The sequence below is a fragment of the Schistocerca piceifrons genome, chromosome 8 (assembly GCF_021461385.2).
Source record: "Schistocerca piceifrons isolate TAMUIC-IGC-003096 chromosome 8, iqSchPice1.1, whole genome shotgun sequence".
In the NCBI taxonomy this organism is placed as follows: Eukaryota; Metazoa; Arthropoda; class Insecta; order Orthoptera; family Acrididae; genus Schistocerca; species Schistocerca piceifrons.
Genome location: NC_060145.1, coordinates 435,100,273 through 435,122,535, shown reverse-complemented (window position 1 = coordinate 435,122,535; position 22,263 = coordinate 435,100,273). Strand labels below are relative to the sequence as shown.

The following is a 22,263-nucleotide window of genomic DNA, read 5'->3' as shown; positions in this document are numbered from 1 at the left end:
AACTTAGGAAGTGGTTCTCGCATTCTTCACATTTCAGAACTGCGGGGTATGCTGTTAACGCTGTATCAAAGCACCCCAGCCGACGCTGTGGGCGTAATAATCGAGCTCGGCACAGTCCGCAAAAGAAATAATTTTAGCAGAGCGTGGTTTCGATCCACGGACCTCTGGGTTATGGGCCCAGCACGCTTCCACTGCGCCACTCTGCTGCCTGGGGTTGCGCCGGCTCTTCGCCACGTGACGTGGGACACTTGGAAAGTGTTGTCTGCGTCGCTTTCACACGCCTGTATTTAATTGCGTATCATCTCCTACAGCTCTCAGCTTGACTTGTCTCGACTTTGCTCGACTGACGCTACGCTGACGCTTGCAGGCAGCGATATTTACCACGATCGACTCGACATGCAGCTGCGAGATGCACAGGAGCAACAAAGCACTCCACGGTGCGGCGACATACGAAATCCACTGCCCAGCTACGCGTCGGCAACTAACAAAACGCCGACCCTGCCAGGATTCGAACCTGGAATCTTCTGATCCGTAGTCAGACGCGTTATCCGTTGCGCCACAGGGCCAGTGGCAGCATTTCTTTCTACGAGACAAGTGCAATTCGCTAAGAAACGTGTTCTCCATGGCTGAGCAAGCTCCCAAGGAAGGTACCTTTCGTGCAGCTGCGTGGCCGCAGTGCGCCTGCAGAGCTTAGAGCTTGCCACGCATCTGCTCTCGCTGTTCGACAGGTAGCAGAAGGCAAGGCGCGCGTTTTCCCACGTTTTCTCGACGACGAGAGCCGGTTGATGTGCATGTAAGCGTAGCATATGAAACAAGAATAGCACGAAGCATTGGTAGTCAGGTGCCAAAGTCGCAGTATGGCATCAGGTGGCGATCGTATGTTTCTGTGGCCACCACTGGATTGCAGCAAAGTGAATACCGCTAACTGAAAGCACTCTGTTGTAGCCCCAGTGGCGCAATTGGTTAGCGCACGGTACTTATAAGGCAGTAGCCGTGAGCAATGCCGGGGTTGTGAGTTCGAGCCTCACCTGGGGCATACTTTTATTTCTTAGCAGCTGTCTCTGACAGCAACAGGAGGCTAGGTTTGAGATGTATCAGCTATTTGAGTAACATAATTGTGCATTCGAGACGCTAGCTGCGTCTTCCTCGGTAGTATAGTGGTTAGTATCCCCGCCTGTCACGCAGGAGACCGGGGTTCGATTCCCCGCCGGGGAGGCACATCCGATTTTTAATTGCTGCTCTATCACTCGCCGAACTTAGTGTAGGTCGTTTGCGGCTACTAGCACCATATCTCTCGCACACAGGCACCTGTCTACAGCGCATCCTCGGTAGTATAGTGGTTAGTATCCACGCGGGAGACCGGGGTTCGATTCCCCGCCGGGGAGATGCGATTTTTATCTCACAACCCTGTTCGAGTGTTGCGCGTATGTGGGTCGTAAGAGCATTAACTTTGCGATCGTGGAGTGTAGTTGGCGCAAAATCTTAAAAAATGCTACAACTTAGGAAGTGGTTCTCGCATTCTTCACATTTCAGAACTGCGGGGTATGCTGTTAACGCTGTATCAAAGCACCCCAGCCGACGCTGTGGGCGTAATAATCGAGCTCGGCACAGTCCGCAAAAGAAATAATTTTAGCAGAGCGTGGTTTCGATCCACGGACCTCTGGGTTATGGGCCCAGCACGCTTCCACTGCGCCACTCTGCTGCCTGGGGTTGCGCCGGCTCTTCGCCACGTGACGTGGGACACTTGGAAAGTGTTGTCTGCGTCGCTTTCACACGCCTGTATTTAATTGCGTATCATCTCCTACAGCTCTCAGCTTGACTTGTCTCGACTTTGCTCGACTGACGCTACGCTGACGCTTGCAGGCAGCGATATTTACCACGATCGACTCGACATGCAGCTGCGAGATGCACAGGAGCAACAAAGCACTCCACGGTGCGGCGACATACGAAATCCACTGCCCAGCTACGCGTCGGCAACTAACAAAACGCCGACCCTGCCAGGATTCGAACCTGGAATCTTCTGAACCGTAGTCAGACGCGTTATCCGTTGCGCCACAGGGCCAGTGGCAGCATTTCTTTCTACGAGACAAGTGCAATTCGCTAAGAAACGTGTTCTCCATGGCTGAGCAAGCTCCCAAGGAAGGTACCTTTCGTGCAGCTGCGTGGCCGCAGTGCGCCTGCAGAGCTTAGAGCTTGCCACGCATCTGCTCTCGCTGTTCGACAGGTAGCAGAAGGCAAGGCGCGCGTTTTCCCACGTTTTCTCGACGACGAGAGCCGGTTGATGTGCATGTAAGCGTAGCATATGAAACAAGAATAGCACGAAGCATTGGTAGTCAGGTGCCAAAGTCGCAGTATGGCATCAGGTGGCGATCGTATGTTTCTGTGGCCACCACTGGATTGCAGCAAAGTGAATACCGCTAACTGAAAGCACTCTGCTGTAGCCCCAGTGGCGCAATTGGTTAGCGCACGGTACTTATAAGGCAGTAGCCGTGAGCAATGCCGGGGTTGTGAGTTCGAGCCTCACCTGGGGCATACTTTTATTTCTTAGCAGCTGTCTCTGACAGCAACAGGAGGCTAGGTTTGAGATGTGTCAGCTATTTGAGTAACATAATTGTGCATTCGAGACGCTAGCTGCGTCTTCCTCGGTAGTATAGTGGTTAGTATCCCCGCCTGTCACGCGGGAGACCGGGGTTCGATTCCCCGCCGGGGAGGCACATCCGATTTTTAATTGCTGCTCTATCACTCGCCGAACTTAGTGTAGGTCGTTTGCGGCTACTAGCACCATATCTCTCGCACACAGGCACCTGTCTACACCGCATCCTCGGTAGTATAGTGGTTAGTATCCTCGCCTGTCACGCGGGAGACCGGGGTTCGATTCCCCGCCGGGTAGATGCGATTTTTATCTCACAACCCTGTTCGAGTGTTGCGCGTATGTGGGTCGTAAGAGCATTAACTTTGCGATCGTGGAGTGTAGTTGGCGCAAAATCTTAAAAAATGCTACAACTTAGGAAGTGGTTCTCGCATTCTTCACATTTCAGAACTGCGGGGTATGCTGTTAACGCTGTATCAAAGCACCCCAGCCGACGCTGTGGGCGTAATAATCGAGCTCGGCACAGTCCGCAAAAGAAATAATTTTAGCAGAGCGTGGTTTCGATCCACGGACCTCTGGGTTATGGGCCCAGCACGCTTCCACTGCGCCACTCTGCTGCCTGGGGTTGCGCCGGCTCTTCGCCACGTGACGTGGGAGACTTGGAAAGTGTTGTCTGCGTCGCTTTCACACGCCTGTATTTAATTGCGTATCATCTCCTACAGCTCTCAGCTTGACTTGTCTCGACTTTGCTCGACTGACGCTACGCTGACGCTTGCAGGCAGCGATATTTACCACGATCGACTCGACATGCAGCTGCGAGATGCACAGGAGCAACAAAGCACTCCACGGTGCGGCGACATACGAAATCCACTGCCCAGCTACGCGTCGGCAACTAACAAAACGCCGACCCTGCCAGGATTCGAACCTGGAATCTTCTGAACCGTAGTCAGACGCGTTATCCGTTGCGCCACAGGGCCAGTGGCAGCATTTCTTTCTACGAGACAAGTGCAATTCGCTAAGAAACGTGTTCTCCATGGCTGAGCAAGCTCCCAAGGAAGGTACCTTTCGTGCAGCTGCGTGGCCGCAGTGCGCCTGCAGAGCTTAGAGCTTGCCACGCATCTGCTCTCGCTGTTCGACAGGTAGCAGAAGGCAAGGCGCGCGTTTTCCCACGTTTTCTCGACGACGAGAGCCGGTTGATGTGCATGTAAGCGTAGCATATGAAACAAGAATAGCACGAAGCATTGGTAGTCAGGTGCCAAAGTCGCAGTATGGCATCAGGTGGCGATCGTATGTTTCTGTGGCCACCACTGGATTGCAGCAAAGTGAATACCGCTAACTGAAAGCACTCTGTTGTAGCCCCAGTGGCGCAATTGGTTAGCGCACGGTACTTATAAGGCAGTAGCCGTCAGCAATGCCGGGGTTGTGAGTTCGAGCCTCACCTGGGGCATACTTTTATTTCTTAGCAGCTGTCTCTGACAGCAACAGGAGGCTAGGTTTGAGATGTATCAGCTATTTGAGTAACATAATTGTGCATTCGAGACGCTAGCTGCGTCTTCCTCGGTAGTATAGTGGTTAGTATCCCCGCCTGTCACGCGGGAGACCGGGGTTCGATTCCCCGCCGGGGAGGCACATCCGATTTTTAATTGCTGCTCTATCACTCGCCGAACTTAGTGTAGGTCGTTTGCGGCTACTAGCACCATATCTCTCGCACACAGGCACCTGTCTACAGCGCATCCTCGGTAGTATAGTGGTTAGTATCCACGCGGGAGACCGGGGTTCGATTCCCCGCCGGGGAGATGCGATTTTTGTCTCACAACCCTGTTCGAGTGTTGCGCGTATGTGGGTCGTAAGAGCATTAACTTTGCGATCGTGGAGTGTAGTTGGCGCAAAATCTTAAAAAATGCTACAACTTAGGAAGTGGTTCTCGCATTCTTCACATTTCAGAACTGCGGGGTATGCTGTTAACGCTGTATCAAAGCACCCCAGCCGACGCTGTGGGCGTAATAATCGAGCTCGGCACAGTCCGCAAAAGAAATAATTTTAGCAGAGCGTGGTTTCGATCCACGGACCTCTGGGTTATGGGCCCAGCACGCTTCCACTGCGCCACTCTGCTGCCTGGGGTTGCGCCGGCTCTTCGCCACGTGACGTGGGACACTTGGAAAGTGTTGTCTGCGTCGCTTTCACACGCCTGTATTTAATTGCGTATCATCTCCTACAGCTCTCAGCTTGACTTGTCTCGACTTTGCTCGACTGACGCTACGCTGACGCTTGCAGGCAGCGATATTTACCACGATCGACTCGACATGCAGCTGCGAGATGCACAGGAGCAACAAAGCACTCCACGGTGCGGCGACATACGAAATCCACTGCCCAGCTACGCGTCGGCAACTAACAAAACGCCGACCCTGCCAGGATTCGAACCTGGAATCTTCTGAACCGTAGTCAGACGCGTTATCCGTTGCGCCACAGGGCCAGTGGCAGCATTTCTTTTTACGAGACAAGTGCAATTCGCTAAGAAACGTGTTCTCCATGGCTGAGCAAGCTCCCAAGGAAGGTACCTTTCGTGCAGCTGCGTGGCCGCAGTGCGCCTGCAGAGCTTAGAGCTTGCCACGCATCTGCTCTCGCTGTTCGACAGGTAGCAGAAGGCAAGGCGCGCGTTTTCCCACGTTTTCTCGACGACGAGAGCCGGTTGATGTGCATGTAAGCGTAGCATATGAAACAAGAATAGCACGAAGCATTGGTAGTCAGGTGCCAAAGTCGCAGTATGGCATCAGGTGGCGATCGTATGTTTCTGTGGCCACCACTGGATTGCAGCAAAGTGAATACCGCTAACTGAAAGCACTCTGTTGTAGCCCCAGTGGCGCAATTGATTAGCGCACGGTACTTATAAGGCAGTAGCCGTGAGCAATGCCGGGGTTGTGAGTTCGAGCCTCACCTGGGGCATACTTTTATTTCTTAGCAGCTGTCTCTGACAGCAACAGGAGGCTAGGTTTGAGATGTATCAGCTATTTGAGTAACATAATTGTGCATTCGAGACGCTAGCTGCGTCTTCCTCGGTAGTATAGTGGTTAGTATCCCCGCCTGTCACGCGGGAGACCGGGGTTCGATTCCCCGCCGGGGAGGCACATCCGATTTTTAATTGCTGCTCTATCACTCGCCGAACTTAGTGTAGGTCGTTTGCGGCTACTAGCACCATATCTCTCGCACACAGGCACCTGTCTACACCGCATCCTCGGTAGTATAGTGGTTAGTATCCCCGCCTGTCACGCGGGAGACCGGGGTTCGATTCCCCGCCGGGTAGATGCGATTTTTATCTCACAACCCTGTTCGAGTGTTGCGCGTATGTGGGTCGTAAGAGCATTAACTTTGCGATCGTGGAGTGTAGTTGGCGCAAAATCTTAAAAAATGCTACAACTTAGGAAGTGGTTCTCGCATTCTTCACATTTCAGAACTGCGGGGTATGCTGTTAACGCTGTATCAAAGCACCCCAGCCGACGCTGTGGGCGTAATAATCGAGCTCGGCACAGTCCGCAAAAGAAATAATTTTAGCAGAGCGTGGTTTCGATCCACGGACCTCTGGGTTATGGGCCCAGCACGCTTCCACTGCGCCACTCTGCTGCCTGGGGTTGCGCCGGCTCTTCGCCACGTGACGTGGGACACTTGGAAAGTGTTGTCTGCGTCGCTTTCACACGCCTGTATTTAATTGCGTATCATCTCCTACAGCTCTCAGCTTGACTTGTCTCGACTTTGCTCGACTGACGCTACGCTGACGCTTGCAGGCAGCGATATTTACCACGATCGACTCGACATGCAGCTGCGAGATGCACAGGAGCAACAAAGCACTCCACGGTGCGGCGACATACGAAATCCACTGCCCAGCTACGCGTCGGCAACTAACAAAACGCCGACCCTGCCAGGATTCGAACCTGGAATCTTCTGATCCGTAGTCAGACGCGTTATCCGTTGCGCCACAGGGCCAGTGGCAGCATTTCTTTCTACGAGACAAGTGCAATTCGCTAAGAAACGTGTTCTCCATGGCTGAGCAAGCTCCCAAGGAAGGTACCTTTCGTGCAGCTGCGTGGCCGCAGTGCGCCTGCAGAGCTTAGAGCTTGCCACGCATCTGCTCTCGCTGTTCGACAGGTAGCAGAAGGCAAGGCGCGCGTTTTCCCACGTTTTCTCGACGACGAGAGCCGGTTGATGTGCATGTAAGCGTAGCATATGAAACAAGAATAGCACGAAGCATTGGTAGTCAGGTGCCAAAGTCGCAGTATGGCATCAGGTGGCGATCGTATGTTTCTGTGGCCACCACTGGATTGCAGCAAAGTGAATACCGCTAACTGAAAGCACTCTGTTGTAGCCCCAGTGGCACAGTCTGGTTTCGGCGAGCGAGCTGTGCGGACGCGCTGTGTTTACGTTCTCGCCGCCGCTGCCCGTGACTGTTGTGGTGAGTGTTACGCCGCTTAGCGTACTTGTTTCCCTGAAACGACGATTCATGGTTAGAAATTCGTAATGGCACAACCACCACGAAGAGACACATTGAAGTTGATGTTTGACCAGTCTTTAGTTCGACCGACATCTTTTGAAGTAGAGAACTTTATAGAAGACTGTTTGAAACTGAATATGGACGATCTTATTGGAATTCACTTGTCGATCTGTAGTAGTACAGTTTATCTTAAGTTGAAAAATGCTGTCACGTGTGATAACATTGTTGAAGCTTGTGGAGGGACCCTGAAATTTAAACATTCGGACGGTACTATCGGAGATGTGCAAGTTACTGAGGCTGGTTTAGGTCTTAGGACCGTTCGCATTTTCGAACTGCCATTTGAAATTACAGCCGAGCAAATTAACTCTGTGCTCAAACCTTACGGTACAGTTCTCTCTAATGTCGCGGAAAAGTGGTCTACTATGCATAAATTTCCGGTGTTGAATGGTATTCGCCAAGTGAAAATTGATTTACAAAAGCATATACCATCGTATATCAATGTCTGCGGGTACAGAGCAATAGTTATGTATGATGGTCAACCGAGGACATGCGCAGCATGTGGTTCTCCCGGACATGTCCGCACTGATTGTCCCCAAAGACGCGTGACGCAAATACCAGTCGGTGAGGCGAAAGTGCAATCCACTATGTCGCAACTGCCCGTGAGGTATTCCGCGGTACTCCGTCAACCCCCGACCACCACATCTACTACAGAGGACGACAGTACTGCTACTGGGGCCCTATTGCAGCATGAAGTACGTTTGGATACCCCCCGTCCGGATTTGTCAGCAACTGACGCTCAGATCTCGCCGGTCGGAAGCACCGAGGTGTCAACGGTGGACGGCGACTTACAACGAAATAATGTGGTGCGCACACATGACGAGGGGCAGGTAGACTTATCGGATATTGACATGATGCAGACAAACGCGAATGCCTCAGCGATGCTGTCCCAGGACACCAAAAAGCGCAGAATTGCTCATGCAGGGGCGGCAACATGTGCACCACCGTTGAGAGAAAAGGCGACGCAGTTTTATCATATAATGCACGAAACGTCGTCGGAACACCGCCCACAGAGCCCGAAGACGCTTAAGAAATCACGGAAGGAGGACGTGCCAGACCGTGCGCCGGACATTCTGGACGCATCTGGCTCTACAGGTTCGGGAACACGCCCTCCAAAGGAGAAGGATAAACAATCATTGGACATGGTCGAGGAGAAGAAACGTACACGCACAGACGATTCCAGGCTGGACTGGGCCCAGGAGATGGAAGACGATGTCGAGGGCCGCGGACATGCACCCACAGCTACTACGATGGAGGGAAAGACCGACGGCGAGGAACACGGAGGCGATCGGTTCGCGCGGGAGCAGGATGATGAGGACTCGGAATTTTACTAATTCGTGCACTGCAGATAAAGGATGGGCGTACAACGTACGGGATTCAGACACCCCAAAATGTTAACTTCCGGACGTCAGGGAGTGGTGGTCCACCAACATGCTAGCCAACTGGTGATGCTTGATAATGATACGATTTGCAGTAAGCGTTGACAAAGGGACATGATAAATACTTAAATCAGTAAATCTATTAAACACAACGAAACATCCCCACCAAAAAGGATCGTCTTCCCTTACATGGCACATCTGCAAACTTATAAAATCGCCACACTGAACATAAATAAAATCACGTCGATACAGAAGGTCGATAGTCTCCGGGATTACCTCTATAGCGCTGACGTTGATATTGCTATGTTACAAGAGGTTGCTAGTGGGTTCCGGATCAATATTGCAGGTTATGCAGTATTCTTAAACACAACGTTACGTAGCGCATCTGGCACCGCCATCTTATTAAAGGATGGAATAGAAGCATCTGACTTTGAACGGCTGGAAAACGGCCGAGGAATCTCTTGTTCAATAAATGGGATTCGATTCGTAAATATCTATGCCCCCTCCGGACACCAAAATCGAGAGCAACGGTCTCGTTTTTACGACGAAGACCTATTGTATTTGATCAGAGGAGCTAGAGAGGGAATGGTTTTAGCCGGTGACTTTAATTGCGTGCTTAAGCGGAAAGATCAACATCCGACTTTTAATACAAGTGCGGAGTTGGGCCGCCTCGTACGAGAGTTGCGATTGACTGACACGTGGGAGCTCATTAATGGAGACCGCCCCTGCTTCACGTTCCACACTTCTACGTCGTCCAGTCGACTTGATAGAATTTATGTCACACAGTGTTTACGTGCAAATGTCGGAGGGCCTGAAACGTGGCCAGTGTACTTTTCTGACCATCTCGCCTATCACTGTCTCCTGAAAATGCCTCGACAGAACATCTTTCGTGGCAGAAACATGTGGAAACTAAACGTCGCTGTTCTTCAAGAAGATGATTTGCGAACACGAATGGAAGTCGTGTGGGGCACCTGCAGCAGGCGACGACGGAACTTCCCCAGTACCTTATGCTGGTGGTACAAATGTGCGAAACCTCAACTCATCCGTTGCTTAAAAACGTACTGTTATGAACGAAACCGCGACCAACAGAGTATGTTCGAATTTTACTTCCGCTGCCTTCGGGAATTATATGAAGGCAATTGTCCAACAGCAGACACCTTTTTACGAATTAAAAAAGTCAAGGCGAAATTAACGGCATTGAAGAGGAAACGAATGGAAGGTATTATGATCCGCTCCAGGGACCATCATAGCACGGCGGGGGAAATACCCTCGGTATATCATCTTGGGGCAGAGAAGCGTCGCGCACAGCGTAAAATGATCTATAGTCTCCGAACAGAGGACGGTAACCAGGTTAATGATCAAGGCGGCATCAAGACATGTGTAGCAGAATACTACACTAAGCTTTATGCCTTGGAACCCGCGGACGACGAGTCTGTGATACGTATGCAAACTAGCCTACCTGAAAGACTGGACCCACCAGCTGCAGACCTGTTGTTGGCGGACATAACCCCACAAGAACTCAAATCAGCGCTCCAAAAGGCGCAGGGAAATAAATCTCCTGGTGCGGATGGGCTACCGGTGGAATTTTATAAACAGTTTTGGTATTTGCTAGAAAGGTGTTTTGTCGAAATATGTAATGAAATTAAAGAAGGGCAAAATATACCTGAAGGTTTCAACGACGGCATCATCGTTCTCATCCCTAAAGAATACCCCTGTAACGACATGAATAAATTCCGCCCCATTTGTTTACTTAACACGGACTACAAGATAGTAGCCCGCGTCATGGCAGCCAGGATCAAACGAGTCCTTCCTAAAATAATACACCCTAGTCAGACGGCGGCGGTTCCTGGGCGCACGATCATTAAGAGTCTGACTGACTACAGAGAGATCATCAGCTACTGCGCAACTACAGGTCTGGAAGCGGCAATTTTAGCACTCGATCTTAATAAAGCCTTTGACAGGATCCGACACCATTACCTTTTTCCGTTGATGACCCATCTTGGATTTGGAGAACAATTCGTCCAGATGATTAAAAATCTTTTGAACCGGGCCACGTCAAAGATCAACGTTAATGGACATCTTACGCACTCAATTCCTATAGAGAAGTCTATCCGCCAGGGCTGTCCCTTGTCAATGACGCTTTTTGTCATTGCGATAGAGCCACTCATTAGGAGGATCAATCAACAGCTCCCAGGAATAAATATATATGGCAGCACCATTACCTGCATTGCATATGCGGATGATGTGGGGGTAGTGCTTACTTCTGCACATGACCTTCGTGACGTGCAGTCTATCGTTCAGGACTATGAACAAGCGTCCGGTTCGAAACTCAACAGACGTAAAACAAAATTGCTGCCTTTGGGGAATGGGTTCCCTTTCCACGGGACTGACGAATATGAGCGAACCGACAATCTGAAACTTCTCGGTCTCAAAATGTGCAGTTGCCCTCTGAAAACGACAGCGGCGGCTTGGAGGGACATTCTCAACATGACGAGAGCGTGCCTGCAACAGAATAATAGTAGAGTACAAAATTTACTACAAAGGGTACATTTTGTAAACACAAAAATCTTATCGAAAATTTGGTATGTGGGCCAAATACTACCTATAATTGATAAAATAGCCAGTCGGGTGATGGCAGCTGTCGGTTGGTACCTCTGGCGAGGTGATATCTTCAAAGTGGGAATCAATGTGACGACACTCCCCCCCAGTCATGGGGGCCTTGGTGTGGTCGATGTTGACGCTAAATGTCGAGCACTTCTGATACGTAGAACTCTCCAAATTTATCACGAATACCCACACAGTGTACTCAGAGCTGTCATCGAGTCACACAGGCCCATTAGTTTAGAGGCCCCTGTCCGCTTGGACTCCATACCGCCCACATTCAATCACATCAGGAGGTTTTTTCTTGACATGAGTTACCTTCGGCGGCAGACCACTGTCTTACGCGACAAAACAACAGCAGAGCTGTATAAGTATCTGAACGACAATGCTCGAAAGAACAGAATGGAAATCAAGCACCCACATATACGGTGGTCCAAGGTCTGGAAGAACATAACTAATACGGTCCTGGATACGGGCATCAGATCCACGTGGTACAAGGTAGTGAACGAAACAATTTCTACTAAGGAAAAGCTCCACAGAATCAAGTTGGCAACCACCGAGAAGTGCAGCGACTGCGACCTCATAGATACACTGCAGCACAGATGTATCTGTGGGGAAAATAAAAAGATATGGGAATGGTGTCGGCGGCAACTGGCGCTGGTCGGGAGAACTACGATCACGGCAATAACACCCGAGATGATACTGCAGCCTGATAACGAACTTTTCCCCCCGTCGAAATGGAATATGTGGACCTGGTTAGCAGGCCATACAATAGATTATATTATGACTAAACGAAAAGACGATACGTATGATGATTTCAGAATCTACAGTGTAAGTAAAGCGACACAACTTGTCAGTAACCCCAGATATAAAATACTTTTTGCCAACTACCCAATGGCGCTCGAATTAACCAAGCTTTAATTAAAGAAATAAGGAACAATAAAGGAAAAAAAAGGTAAAAAAAATAAACAACATAATATAAAAAAATAAAAAAACATAAAAAAAAATAAAAAAAAAACATATCATAAAATATAGTCCCGCGCACACTACTAACATGAGAAGGTTACGGCGGGCAAAAAAAAAAAAAAAAAAAAAAAAAAAAAAAAAAAAAAAAAAAAAAAAAAAAAAAAAAAAGAGTGGTTAAGGCGTCTGAAAAAAAGAGAAAAAAAAAAAAGTTAGCTCAGTTGGTTAGAGCGTCGTGCAAAAAAAAAAAAAAAAAAAAAAGTGGCGCAATTGGTTAGCGCACGGTACTTATAAGGCAGTAGCCGTGAGCAATGCCAAGGTTGTGAGTTCGAGCCTCACCTGGGGCATACTTTTATTTCTTAGCAGCTGTCTCTGACAGCAACAGGAGGCTAGGTTTGAGATGTATCAGCTATTTGAGTAACATAATTGTGCATTCGAGACGCTAGCTGCGTCTTCCTCGGTAGTATAGTGGTTAGTATCCCCGCCTGTCACGCGGGAGACCGGGGTTCGATTCCCCGCCGGGTAGATGCGATTTTTATCTCAAAACCCTGTTCGAGTGTTGCGCGTATGTGGGTCGTAAGAGCATTAACTTTGCGATCGTGGAGTGTAGTTGGCGCAAAATCTTAAAAAATGCTACAACTTAGGAAGTGGTTCTCGCATTCTTCACATTTCAGAACTGCGGGGTATGCTGTTAACGCTGTATCAAAGCACCTCAGCCGACGCTGTGGGCGTAATAATCGAGCTCGGCACAGTCCGCAAAAGAAATAATTTTAGCAGAGCGTGGTTTCGATCCACGGACCTCTGGGTTATGGGCCCAGCACGCTTCCACTGCGCCACTCTGCTGCCTGGGGTTGCGCCGGCTCTTCGCCACGTGACGTGGGACACTTGGAAAGTGTTGTCTGCGTCGCTTTCACACGCCTGTATTTAATTGCGTATCATCTCCTACAGCTCTCAGCTTGACTTGTCTCGACTTTGCTCGGCTGACGCTACGCTGACGCTTGCAGGCAGCGATATTTACCACGATCGACTCAACATGCAGCTGCGAGATGCACAGGAGCAACAAAGCACTCCACGGTGCGGCGACATACGAAATCCACTGCCCAGCTACGCGTCGGCAACTAACAAAACGCCGACCCTGCCAGGATTCGAACCTGGAATCTTCTGATCCGTAGTCAGACGCGTTATCCGTTGCGCCACAGGGCCAGTGGCAGCATTTCTTTCTACGAGACAAGTGCAATTCGCTAAGAAACGTGTTCTGCATGGCTGAGCAAGCTCCCAAGGAAGGTACCTTTCGTGCAGCTGCGTGGCCGCAGTGCGCCTGCAGAGCTTAGAGCTTGCCACGCATCTGCTCTCGCTGTTCGACAGGTAGCAGAAGGCAAGGCGCGCGTTTTCCCACGTTTTCTCGACGACGAGAGCCGGTTGATGTGCATGTAAGCGTAGCATATGAAACAAGAATAGCACGAAGCATTGGTAGTCAGGTGCCAAAGTCGCAGTATGGCATCAGGTGGCGATCGTATGTTTCTGTGGCCACCACTGGATTGCAGCAAAGTGAATACCGCTAACTGAAAGCACTCTGTTGTAGCCCCAGTGGCGCAATTGGTTAGCGCACGGTACTTATAAGGCAGTAGCCGTGAGCAATGCCGGGGTTGTGAGTTCGAGCCTCACCTGGGGCATACTTTTATTTCTTAGCAGCTGTCTCTGACAGCAACAGGAGGCTAGGTTTGAGATGTATCAGCTATTTGAGTAACATAATTGTGCATTCGAGACGCTAGCTGCGTCTTCCTCGGTAGTATAGTGGTTAGTATCCCCGCCTGTCACGCGGGAGACCGGGGTTCGATTCCCCGCCGGGGAGATGCGATTTTTATCTCACAACCCTGTTCGAGTGTTGCGCGTATGTGGGTCGTAAGAGCATTAACTTTGCGATCGTGGAGTGTAGTTGGCACAAAATCTTAAAAAATGCTACAACTTAGGAAGTGGTTCTCGCATTCTTCACATTTCAGAACTGCGGGGTATGCTGTTAACGCTGTATCAAAGCACCCCAGCCGTCGCTGTGGGCGTAATAATCGAGCTCGGCACAGTCCGCAAAAGAAATAATTTTAGCAGAGCGTGGTTTCGATCCACGGACCTCTGGGTTATGGGCCCAGCACGCTTCCACTGCGCCACTCTGCTGCCTGGGGTTGCGCCGGCTCTTCGCCACGTGACGTGGGACACTTGGAAAGTGTTGTCTGCGTGGCTTTCACACGCCTGTATTTAATTGCGTATCATCTCCTACAGCTCTCAGCTTGACTTGTCTCGACTTTGCTCGACTGACGCTACGCTGACGCTTGCAGGCAGCGATATTTACCACGATCGACTCGACATGCAGCTGCGAGATGCACAGGAGCAACAAAGCACTCCACGGTGCGGCGACATACGAAATCCACTGCCCAGCTACGCGTCGGCAACTAACAAAACGCCGACCCTGCCAGGATTCGAACCTGGAATCTTCTGATCCGTAGTCAGACGCGTTATCCGTTGCGCCACAGGGCCAGTGGCAGCATTTCTTTCTACGAGGCAAGTGCAATTCGCTAAGAAACGTGTTCTCCATGGCTGAGCAAGCTCCCAAGGAAGGTACCTTTCGTGCAGCTGCGTGGCCGCAGTGCGCCTGCAGAGCTTAGAGCTTGCCACGCATCTGCTCTCGCTGTTCGACAGGTAGCAGAAGGCAAGGCGCGCGTTTTCCCACGTTTTCTCGACGACGAGAGCCGGTTGATGTGCATGTAAGCGTAGCATATGAAACAAGAATAGCACGAAGCATTGGTAGTCAGGTGCCAAAGTCGCAGTATGGCATCAGGTGGCGATCGTATGTTTCTGTGGCCACCACTGGATTGCAGCAAAGTGAATACCGCTAACTGAAAGCACTCTGTTGTAGCCCCAGTGGCGCAATTGGTTAGCGCACGGTACTTATAAGGCAGTAGCCGTGAGCAATGCCGGGGTTGTGAGTTCGAGCCTCACCTGGGGCATACTTTTATTTCTTAGCAGCTGTCTCTGACAGCAACAGGAGGCTAGGTTTGAGATGTATCAGCTATTTGAGTAACATAATTGTGCATTCGAGACGCTAGCTGCGTCTTCCTCGGTAGTATAGTGGTTAGTATCCCCGCCTGTCACGCGGGAGACCGGGGTTCGATTCCCCGCCGGGGAGGCACATCCGATTTTTAATTGCTGCTCTATCACTCGCCGAACTTAGTGTAGGTCGTTTGCGGCTACTAGCACCATATCTCTCGCACACAGGCACCTGTCTACACCGCATCCTCGGTAGTATAGTGGTTAGTATCCCCGCCTGTCACGCGGGAGACCGGGGTTCGATTCCCCGCCGGGTAGATGCGATTTTTATCTCACAACCCTGTTCGAGTGTTGCGCGTATGTGGGTCGTAAGAGCATTAACTTTGCGATCGTGGAGTGTAGTTGGCGCAAAATCTTAAAAAATGCTACAACTTAGGAAGTGGTTCTCGCATTCTTCACATTTCAGAACTGCGGGGTATGCTGTTAACGCTGTATCAAAGCACCCCAGCCGACGCTGTGGGCGTAATAATCGAGCTCGGCACAGTCCGCAAAAGAAATAATTTTAGCAGAGCGTGGTTTCGATCCACGGACCTCTGGGTTATGGGCCCAGCACGCTTCCACTGCGCCACTCTGCTGCCTGGGGTTGCGCCGGCTCTTCGCCACGTGACGTGGGACACTTGGAAAGTGTTGTCTGCGTCGCTTTCACACGCCTGTATTTAATTGCGTATCATCTCCTACAGCTCTCAGCTTGACTTGTCTCGACTTTGCTCGACTGACGCTACGCTGACGCTTGCAGGCAGCGATATTTACCACGATCGACTCGACATGCAGCTGCGAGATGCACAGGAGCAACAAAGCACTCCACGGTGCGGCGACATACGAAATCCACTGCCCAGCTACGCGTCGGCAACTAACAAAACGCCGACCCTGCCAGGATTCGAACCTGGAATCTTCTGATCCGTAGTCAGACGCGTTATCCGTTGCGCCACAGGGCCAGTGGCAGCATTTCTTTCTACGAGACAAGTGCAATTCGCTAAGAAACGTGTTCTGCATGGCTGAGCAAGCTCCCAAGGAAGGTACCTTTCGTGCAGCTGCGTGGCCGCAGTGCGCCTGCAGAGCTTAGAGCTTGCCACGCATCTGCTCTCGCTGTTCGACAGGTAGCAGAAGGCAAGGCGCGCGTTTTCCCACGTTTTCTCGACGACGAGAGCCGGTTGATGTGCATGTAAGCGTAGCATATGAAACAAGAATAGCACGAAGCATTGGTAGTCAGGTGCCAAAGTCGCAGTATGGCATCAGGTGGCGATCGTATGTTTCTGTGGCCACCACTGGATTGCAGCAAAGTGAATACCGCTAACTGAAAGCACTCTGTTGTAGCCCCAGTGGCGCAATTGGTTAGCGCACGGTACTTATAAGGCAGTAGCCGTGAGCAATGCCGGGGTTGTGAGTTCGAGCCTCACCTGGGGCATGCTTTTATTTCTTAGCAGCTGTCTCTGACAGCAACAGGAGGCTAGGTTTGAGATGTATCAGCTATTTGAGTAACATAATTGTGCATTCGAGATCTTAGCTGCGTCTTCCTCGGTAGTATAGTGGTTAGTATCCCCGCCTGTCACGCGGGAGACCGGGGTTCGATTCCCCGCCGGGGAGGCACATCCGATTTTTAATTGCTGCTCTATCACTCGCCGAACTTAGTGTAGGTCGTTTGCGGCTACTAGCACCATATCTCTCGCACACAGGCACCTGTCTACAGCGCATCCTCGGTAGTATAGTGGTTAGTATCCCCGCCTGTCACGCGGGAGACCGGGGTTCGATTCCCCGCCGGGGAGATGCGATTTTTATCTCACAACCCTGTTCGAGTGTTGCGCGTATGTGGGTCGTAAGAGCATTAAATTTGCGATCGTGGAGTGTAGTTGGCACAAAATCTTAAAAAATGCTACAACTTAGGAAGTGGTTCTCGCATTCTTCACATTTCAGAACTGCGGGGTATGCTGTTAACGCTGTATCAAAGCACCCCAGCCGACGCTGTGGGCGTAATAATCGAGCTCGGCACAGTCCGCAAAAGAAATAATTTTAGCAGAGCGTGGTTTCGATCCACGGACCTCTGGGTTATGGGCCCAGCACGCTTCCACTGCGCCACTCTGCTGCCTGGGGTTGCGCCGGCTCTTCGCCACGTGACGTGGGACACTTGGAAAGTGTTGTCTGCGTCGCTTTCACACGCCTGTATTTAATTGCGTATCATCTCCTACAGCTCTCAGCTTGACTTGTCTCGACTTTGCTCGACTGACGCTACGCTGACGCTTGCAGGCAGCGATATTTACCACGATCGACTCGACATGCAGCTGCGAGATGCACAGGAGCAACAAAGCACTCCACGGTGCGGCGACATACGAAATCCACTGCCCAGCTACGCGTCGGCAACTAACAAAACGCCGACCCTGCCAGGATTCGAACCTGGAATCTTCTGATCCGTAGTCAGACGCGTTATCCGTTGCGCCACAGGGCCAGTGGCAGCATTTCTTTCTACGAGACAAGTGCAATTCGCTAAGAAACGTGTTCTCCATGGCTGAGCAAGCTCCCAAGGAAGGTACCTTTCGTGCAGCTGCGTGGCCGCAGTGCGCCTGCAGAGCTTAGAGCTTGCCACGCATCTGCTCTCGCTGTTCGACAGGTAGCAGAAGGCAAGGCGCGCGTTTTCCCACGTTTTCTCGACGACGAGAGCCGGTTGATGTGCATGTAAGCGTAGCATATGAAACAAGAATAGCACGAAGCATTGGTAGTCAGGTGCCAAAGTCGCAGTATGGCATCAGGTGGCGATCGTATGTTTCTGTGGCCACCACTGGATTGCAGCAAAGTGAATACCGCTAACTGAAAGCACTCTGTTGTAGCCCCAGTGGCGCAATTGGTTAGCGCACGGTACTTATAAGGCAGTAGCCGTGAGCAATGCCGGGGTTGTGAGTTCGAGCCTCACCTGGGGCATACTTTTATTTCTTAGCAGCTGTCTCTGACAGCAACAGGAGGCTAGGTTTGAGATGTATCAGCTATTTGAGTAACATAATTGTGCATTCGAGACGCTAGCTGCGTCTTCCTCGGTAGTATAGTGGTTAGTATCCCCGCCTGTCACGCGGGAGACCGGGGTTCGATTCCCTGCCGGGGAGGCACATCCGAATTTTAATTGCTGCTCTATCACTCGCCGAACTTAGTGTAGGTCGTTTGCGGCTACTAGCACCATATCTCTCGCACACAGGCACCTGTCTACAGCGCATCCTCGGTAGTATAGTGGTTAGTATCCACGCGGGAGACCGGGGTTCGATTCCCCGCCGGGGAGATGCGATTTTTATCTCACAACCCTGTTCGAGTGTTGCGCGTATGTGGGTCGTAAGAGCATTAACTTTGCGATCGTGGAGTGTAGTTGGCGCAAAATCTTAAAAAATGCTACAACTTAGGAAGTGGTTCTCGCATTCTTCACATTTCAGAACTGCGGGGTATGCTGTTAACGCTGTATCAAAGCACCCCAGCCGACGCTGTGGGCGTAATAATCGAGCTCGGCACAGTCCGCAAAAGAAATAATTTTAGCAGAGCGTGGTTTCGATCCACGGACCTCTGGGTTATGGGCCCAGCACGCTTCCACTGCGCCACTCTGCTGCCTGGGGTTGCGCCGGCTCTTCGCCACGTGACGTGGGACACTTGGAAAGTGTTGTCTGCGTCGCTTTCACACGCCTGTATTTAATTGCGTATCATCTCCTACAGCTCTCAGCTTGACTTGTCTCGACTTTGCTCGACTGACGCTACGCTGACGCTTGCAGGCAGCGATATTTACCACGATCGACTCGACATGCAGCTGCGAGATGCACAGGAGCAACAAAGCACTCCACGGTGCGGCGACATACGAAATCCACTGCCCAGCTACGCGTCGGCAACTAACAAAACGCCGACCCTGCCAGGATTCGAACCTGGAATCTTCTGATCCGTAGTCAGACGCGTTATCCGTTGCGCCACAGGGCCAGTGGCAGCATTTCTTTCTACGAGACAAGTGCAATTCGCTAAGAAACGTGTTCTCCATGGCTGAGCAAGCTCCCAAGGAAGGTACCTTTCGTGCAGCTGCGTGGCCGCAGTGCGCCTGCAGAGCTTAGAGCTTGCCACGCATCTGCTCTCGCTGTTCGACAGGTAGCAGAAGGCAAGGCGCGCGTTTTCCCACGTTTTCTCGACGACGAGAGCCGGTTGATGTGCATGTAAGCGTAGCATATGAAACAAGAATAGCACGAAGCATTGGTAGTCAGGTGCCAAAGTCGCAGTATGGCATCAGGTGGCGATCGTATGTTTCTGTGGCCACCACTGGATTGCAGCAAAGTGAATACCGCTAACTGAAAGCACTCTGTTGTAGCCCCAGTGGCGCAATAGGTTAGCGCACGGTACTTATAAGGCAGTAGCCGTGAGCAATGCCGGGGTTGTGAGTTCGAGCCTCACCTGGGGCATACTTTTATTTCTTAGCAGCTGTCTCTGACAGCAACAGGAGGCTAGGTTTGAGATGTATCAGCTATTTGAGTAACATAATTGTGCATTCGAGACGCTAGCTGCGTCTTCCTCGGTAGTATAGTGGTTAGTATCCCCGCCTGTCACGCGGGAGACCGGGGTTCGATTCCCCGCCGGGGAGGCACATCCGATTTTTAATTGCTGCTCTATCACTCGCCGAACTTAGTGTAGGTCGTTTGCGGCTACTAGCACCATATCTCTCGCACACAGGCACCTGTCTACACCGCATCCTCGGTAGTATAGTGGTTAGTATCCCCGCCTGTCACGCGGGAGACCGGGGTTCGATTCCCCGCCGGGGAGATGCGATTTTTATCTCACAACCCTGTTCGAGTGTTGCGCGTATGTGGGTCGTAAGAGCATTAACTTTGCGATCGTGGAGTGTAGTTGGCGCAAAATCTTAAAAAATGCTACAACTTAGGAAGTGGTTCTCGCATTCTTCACATTTCAGAACTGCGGGGTATGCTGTTAACGCTGTATCAAAGCACCCCAGCCGACGCTGTGGGCGTAATAATCGAGCTCGGCACAGTCCGCAAAAGAAATAATTTTAGCAGAGCGTGGTTTCGATCCACGGACCTCTGGGTTATGGGCCCAGCACGCTTCCACTGCGCCACTCTGCTGCCTGGGGTTGCGCCGGCTCTTCGCCACGTGACGTGGGACACTTGGAAAGTGTTGTCTGCGTCGCTTTCACACGCCTGTATTTAATTGCGTATCATCTCCTACAGCTCTCAGCTTGACTTGTCTCGACTTTGCTCGACTGACGCTACGCTGACGCTTGCAGGCAGCGATATTTACCACGATCGACTCGACATGCAGCTGCGAGATGCACAGGAGCAACAAAGCACTCCACGGTGCGGCGACATACGAAATCCACTGCCCAGCTACGCGTCGGCAACTAACAAAACGCCGACCCTGCCAGGATTCGAACCTGGAATCTTCTGATCCGTAGTCAGACGCGTTATCCGTTGCGCCACAGGGCCAGTGGCAGCATTTCTTTCTACGAGACAAGTGCAATTCGCTAAGAAACGTGTTCTCCATGGCTGAGCAAGCTCCCAAGGAAGGTACCTTTCGTGCAGCTGCGTGGCCGCAGTGCGCCTGCAGAGCTTAGAGCTTGCCACGCATCTGCTCTCGCTGTTCGACAGGTAGCAGAAGGCAAGGCGCGCGTTTTCCCACGTTTTCTCGACGACGAGAGCCGGTTGATGTGCATGTAAGCGTAGCATATGAAACAAGAATAGCACGAAGCATTGGTAGTCAGGTGCCAAAGTCGCAGTATGGCATCAGGTGGCGATCGTATGTTTCTGTGGCCACCACTGGATTGCAGCAAAGTGAATACCGCTAACTGAAAGCACTCTGTTGTAGCCCCAGTGGCGCAATAGGTTAGCGCACGGTACTTATAAGGCAGTAGCCGTGAGCAATGCCGGGGTTGTGAGTTCGAGCCTCACCTGGGGCATACTTTTATTTCTTAGCAGCTGTCTCTGACAGCAACAGGAGGCTAGGTTTGAGATGTATCAGCTATTTGAGTAACATAATTGTGCATTCGAGACGCTAGCTGCGTCTTCCTCGGTAGTATAGTGGTTAGTATCCCCGCCTGTCACGCGGGAGACCGGGGTTCGATTCCCCGCCGGGGAGGCACATCCGATTTTTAATTGCTGCTCTATCACTCGCCGAACTTAGTGTAGGTCGTTTGCGGCTACTAGCACCATATCTCTCGCACACAGGCACCTGTCTACAGCGCATCCTCGGTAGTATAGTGGTTAGTATCCCCGCCTGTCACGCGGGAGACCGGGGTTCGATTCCCCTCCGGGGAGATGCGATTTTTATCTCACAACCCTGTTCGAGTGTTGCGCGTATGTGGGTCGTAAGAGCATTAACTTTGCGATCGTGGAGTGTAGTTGGCGCAAAATCTTAAAAAATGCTACAACTTAGGAAGTGGTTCTCGCATTCTTCACATTTCAGAACTGCGGGGTATGCTGTTAACGCTGTATCAAAGCACCCCAGCCGACGCTGTGGGCGTAATAATCGAGCTCGGCACAGTCCGCAAAAGAAATAATTTTAGCAGAGCGTGGTTTCGATCCACGGACCTCTGGGTTATGGGCCCAGCACGCTTCCACTGCGCCACTCTGCTGCCTGGGGTTGCGCCGGCTCTTCGCCACGTGACGTGGGACACTTGGAAAGTGTTGTCTGCGTCGCTTTCACACGCCTGTATTTAATTGCGTATCATCTCCTACAGCTCTCAGCTTGACTTGTCTCGACTTTGCTCGACTGACGCTACGCTGACGCTTGCAGGCAGCGATATTTACCACGATCGACTCGACATGCAGCTGCGAGATGCACAGGAGCAACAAAGCACTCCACGGTGCGGCGACATACGAAATCCACTGCCCAGCTACGCGTCGGCAACTAACAAAACGCCGACCCTGCCAGGATTCGAACCTGGAATCTTCTGATACGTAGTCAGACGCGTTATCCGTTGCGCCACAGGGCCAGTGGCAGCATTTCTTTCTACGAGACAAGTGCAATTCGCTAAGAAACGTGTTCTCCATGGCTGAGCAAGCTCCCAAGGAAGGTACCTTTCGTGCAGCTGCGTGGCCGCAGTGCGCCTGCAGAGCTTAGAGCTTGCCACGCATCTG

General features: G+C 51.3%; 39 non-coding genes across 39 annotated transcripts; 27 read left to right on the top strand and 12 right to left on the bottom strand.

The window, feature by feature from the left end:
• Positions 1–493: 493 nt before the first annotated feature.
• Positions 494–566, bottom strand: Trnar-acg. Its single transcript has one exon. It is a non-coding gene; the product is annotated as a tRNA-Arg (tRNA).
• Positions 567–944: 378 nt separating this feature from the next.
• Positions 945–1,036, top strand: Trnai-uau. The gene is given in 2 exon segments: positions 945–982; positions 1,001–1,036. It is a non-coding gene; the product is annotated as a tRNA-Ile (tRNA).
• A 107-nt stretch (positions 1,037–1,143) lies between these two features.
• On the top strand, positions 1,144–1,215 carry Trnad-guc. The gene has a single exon. It is a non-coding gene; the product is annotated as a tRNA-Asp (tRNA).
• Positions 1,216–1,989: 774 nt separating this feature from the next.
• Positions 1,990–2,062, bottom strand: Trnar-acg. The gene has a single exon. It is a non-coding gene; the product is annotated as a tRNA-Arg (tRNA).
• Positions 2,063–2,440: 378 nt separating this feature from the next.
• Trnai-uau lies at positions 2,441–2,532 on the top strand. Its single transcript is given in 2 exon segments — positions 2,441–2,478; positions 2,497–2,532. It is a non-coding gene; the product is annotated as a tRNA-Ile (tRNA).
• A 107-nt stretch (positions 2,533–2,639) lies between these two features.
• Positions 2,640–2,711, top strand: Trnad-guc. The gene has a single exon. It is a non-coding gene; the product is annotated as a tRNA-Asp (tRNA).
• Positions 2,712–2,818: 107 nt separating this feature from the next.
• Positions 2,819–2,892, top strand: Trnad-guc. The gene has a single exon. It is a non-coding gene; the product is annotated as a tRNA-Asp (tRNA).
• Positions 2,893–3,494: 602 nt separating this feature from the next.
• Positions 3,495–3,567, bottom strand: Trnar-acg. Its single transcript has one exon. It is a non-coding gene; the product is annotated as a tRNA-Arg (tRNA).
• Positions 3,568–3,945: 378 nt separating this feature from the next.
• Trnai-uau lies at positions 3,946–4,037 on the top strand. The gene is given in 2 exon segments: positions 3,946–3,983; positions 4,002–4,037. It is a non-coding gene; the product is annotated as a tRNA-Ile (tRNA).
• A 107-nt stretch (positions 4,038–4,144) lies between these two features.
• On the top strand, positions 4,145–4,216 carry Trnad-guc. The gene has a single exon. It is a non-coding gene; the product is annotated as a tRNA-Asp (tRNA).
• A 774-nt stretch (positions 4,217–4,990) lies between these two features.
• Positions 4,991–5,063, bottom strand: Trnar-acg. Its single transcript has one exon. It is a non-coding gene; the product is annotated as a tRNA-Arg (tRNA).
• Positions 5,064–5,441: 378 nt separating this feature from the next.
• On the top strand, positions 5,442–5,533 carry Trnai-uau. The gene is given in 2 exon segments: positions 5,442–5,479; positions 5,498–5,533. It is a non-coding gene; the product is annotated as a tRNA-Ile (tRNA).
• Positions 5,534–5,640: 107 nt separating this feature from the next.
• On the top strand, positions 5,641–5,712 carry Trnad-guc. Its single transcript has one exon. It is a non-coding gene; the product is annotated as a tRNA-Asp (tRNA).
• A 107-nt stretch (positions 5,713–5,819) lies between these two features.
• Trnad-guc lies at positions 5,820–5,893 on the top strand. Its single transcript has one exon. It is a non-coding gene; the product is annotated as a tRNA-Asp (tRNA).
• A 602-nt stretch (positions 5,894–6,495) lies between these two features.
• On the bottom strand, positions 6,496–6,568 carry Trnar-acg. The gene has a single exon. It is a non-coding gene; the product is annotated as a tRNA-Arg (tRNA).
• A 5,959-nt stretch (positions 6,569–12,527) lies between these two features.
• Positions 12,528–12,601, top strand: Trnad-guc. The gene has a single exon. It is a non-coding gene; the product is annotated as a tRNA-Asp (tRNA).
• Positions 12,602–13,203: 602 nt separating this feature from the next.
• Positions 13,204–13,276, bottom strand: Trnar-acg. Its single transcript has one exon. It is a non-coding gene; the product is annotated as a tRNA-Arg (tRNA).
• A 378-nt stretch (positions 13,277–13,654) lies between these two features.
• On the top strand, positions 13,655–13,746 carry Trnai-uau. Its single transcript is given in 2 exon segments — positions 13,655–13,692; positions 13,711–13,746. It is a non-coding gene; the product is annotated as a tRNA-Ile (tRNA).
• A 107-nt stretch (positions 13,747–13,853) lies between these two features.
• On the top strand, positions 13,854–13,925 carry Trnad-guc. The gene has a single exon. It is a non-coding gene; the product is annotated as a tRNA-Asp (tRNA).
• Positions 13,926–14,529: 604 nt separating this feature from the next.
• On the bottom strand, positions 14,530–14,602 carry Trnar-acg. The gene has a single exon. It is a non-coding gene; the product is annotated as a tRNA-Arg (tRNA).
• Positions 14,603–14,980: 378 nt separating this feature from the next.
• On the top strand, positions 14,981–15,072 carry Trnai-uau. Its single transcript is given in 2 exon segments — positions 14,981–15,018; positions 15,037–15,072. It is a non-coding gene; the product is annotated as a tRNA-Ile (tRNA).
• A 107-nt stretch (positions 15,073–15,179) lies between these two features.
• Trnad-guc lies at positions 15,180–15,251 on the top strand. Its single transcript has one exon. It is a non-coding gene; the product is annotated as a tRNA-Asp (tRNA).
• A 107-nt stretch (positions 15,252–15,358) lies between these two features.
• Positions 15,359–15,432, top strand: Trnad-guc. The gene has a single exon. It is a non-coding gene; the product is annotated as a tRNA-Asp (tRNA).
• Positions 15,433–16,034: 602 nt separating this feature from the next.
• On the bottom strand, positions 16,035–16,107 carry Trnar-acg. Its single transcript has one exon. It is a non-coding gene; the product is annotated as a tRNA-Arg (tRNA).
• Positions 16,108–16,485: 378 nt separating this feature from the next.
• Trnai-uau lies at positions 16,486–16,577 on the top strand. The gene is given in 2 exon segments: positions 16,486–16,523; positions 16,542–16,577. It is a non-coding gene; the product is annotated as a tRNA-Ile (tRNA).
• A 107-nt stretch (positions 16,578–16,684) lies between these two features.
• Trnad-guc lies at positions 16,685–16,756 on the top strand. Its single transcript has one exon. It is a non-coding gene; the product is annotated as a tRNA-Asp (tRNA).
• A 107-nt stretch (positions 16,757–16,863) lies between these two features.
• On the top strand, positions 16,864–16,935 carry Trnad-guc. Its single transcript has one exon. It is a non-coding gene; the product is annotated as a tRNA-Asp (tRNA).
• Positions 16,936–17,539: 604 nt separating this feature from the next.
• Positions 17,540–17,612, bottom strand: Trnar-acg. Its single transcript has one exon. It is a non-coding gene; the product is annotated as a tRNA-Arg (tRNA).
• A 378-nt stretch (positions 17,613–17,990) lies between these two features.
• Positions 17,991–18,082, top strand: Trnai-uau. The gene is given in 2 exon segments: positions 17,991–18,028; positions 18,047–18,082. It is a non-coding gene; the product is annotated as a tRNA-Ile (tRNA).
• A 107-nt stretch (positions 18,083–18,189) lies between these two features.
• Positions 18,190–18,261, top strand: Trnad-guc. Its single transcript has one exon. It is a non-coding gene; the product is annotated as a tRNA-Asp (tRNA).
• A 774-nt stretch (positions 18,262–19,035) lies between these two features.
• Trnar-acg lies at positions 19,036–19,108 on the bottom strand. Its single transcript has one exon. It is a non-coding gene; the product is annotated as a tRNA-Arg (tRNA).
• Positions 19,109–19,486: 378 nt separating this feature from the next.
• Positions 19,487–19,578, top strand: Trnai-uau. The gene is given in 2 exon segments: positions 19,487–19,524; positions 19,543–19,578. It is a non-coding gene; the product is annotated as a tRNA-Ile (tRNA).
• Positions 19,579–19,685: 107 nt separating this feature from the next.
• Trnad-guc lies at positions 19,686–19,757 on the top strand. The gene has a single exon. It is a non-coding gene; the product is annotated as a tRNA-Asp (tRNA).
• A 107-nt stretch (positions 19,758–19,864) lies between these two features.
• Positions 19,865–19,936, top strand: Trnad-guc. The gene has a single exon. It is a non-coding gene; the product is annotated as a tRNA-Asp (tRNA).
• Positions 19,937–20,540: 604 nt separating this feature from the next.
• Trnar-acg lies at positions 20,541–20,613 on the bottom strand. The gene has a single exon. It is a non-coding gene; the product is annotated as a tRNA-Arg (tRNA).
• A 378-nt stretch (positions 20,614–20,991) lies between these two features.
• Trnai-uau lies at positions 20,992–21,083 on the top strand. The gene is given in 2 exon segments: positions 20,992–21,029; positions 21,048–21,083. It is a non-coding gene; the product is annotated as a tRNA-Ile (tRNA).
• A 107-nt stretch (positions 21,084–21,190) lies between these two features.
• On the top strand, positions 21,191–21,262 carry Trnad-guc. The gene has a single exon. It is a non-coding gene; the product is annotated as a tRNA-Asp (tRNA).
• Positions 21,263–21,369: 107 nt separating this feature from the next.
• Trnad-guc lies at positions 21,370–21,441 on the top strand. The gene has a single exon. It is a non-coding gene; the product is annotated as a tRNA-Asp (tRNA).
• Positions 21,442–22,045: 604 nt separating this feature from the next.
• On the bottom strand, positions 22,046–22,118 carry Trnar-acg. Its single transcript has one exon. It is a non-coding gene; the product is annotated as a tRNA-Arg (tRNA).
• Positions 22,119–22,263: the final 145 nt, after the last annotated feature.